Raw genomic sequence first — 236 nt, 5'->3', positions numbered from 1 at the left:
AATAAACCAATACATCTATAGAAAAGTACTTTTCACATATTAAAATCAGTTTTAATTTTCATTTTATTGCGGACACTGCTTTTATTGCGTGTGAGGAATGTTCTTCAGCTCCCTTGAAGTAAATAACTTTTATGAAAAAGTTCCAAAATTCGGACAGAAGGCAAACCCTGTTTTTCTCCCTTTTTCTACCTGTCATATCATCATTACTTTAAATGAATCTTGAATCTTGAAAGGAT

At 30.9% G+C, this 236-nt stretch overlaps 1 protein-coding gene across 1 annotated transcript in view; it reads right to left on the bottom strand.

Moving 5' to 3' along the window:
• LOC119594892 (FACT complex subunit Ssrp1-like) overlaps positions 1 to 236 on the bottom strand; it is a 3334-nt gene that overhangs the window by 2077 nt on the left and 1021 nt on the right. The window lies entirely within an intron of this gene.

The sequence above is a fragment of the Penaeus monodon genome, chromosome 34, assembly GCF_015228065.2.
Source record: "Penaeus monodon isolate SGIC_2016 chromosome 34, NSTDA_Pmon_1, whole genome shotgun sequence".
Lineage (NCBI taxonomy): Eukaryota > Metazoa > Arthropoda > Malacostraca > Decapoda > Penaeidae > Penaeus > Penaeus monodon.
This window is presented reverse-complemented; position numbering and strand designations above follow the sequence as displayed.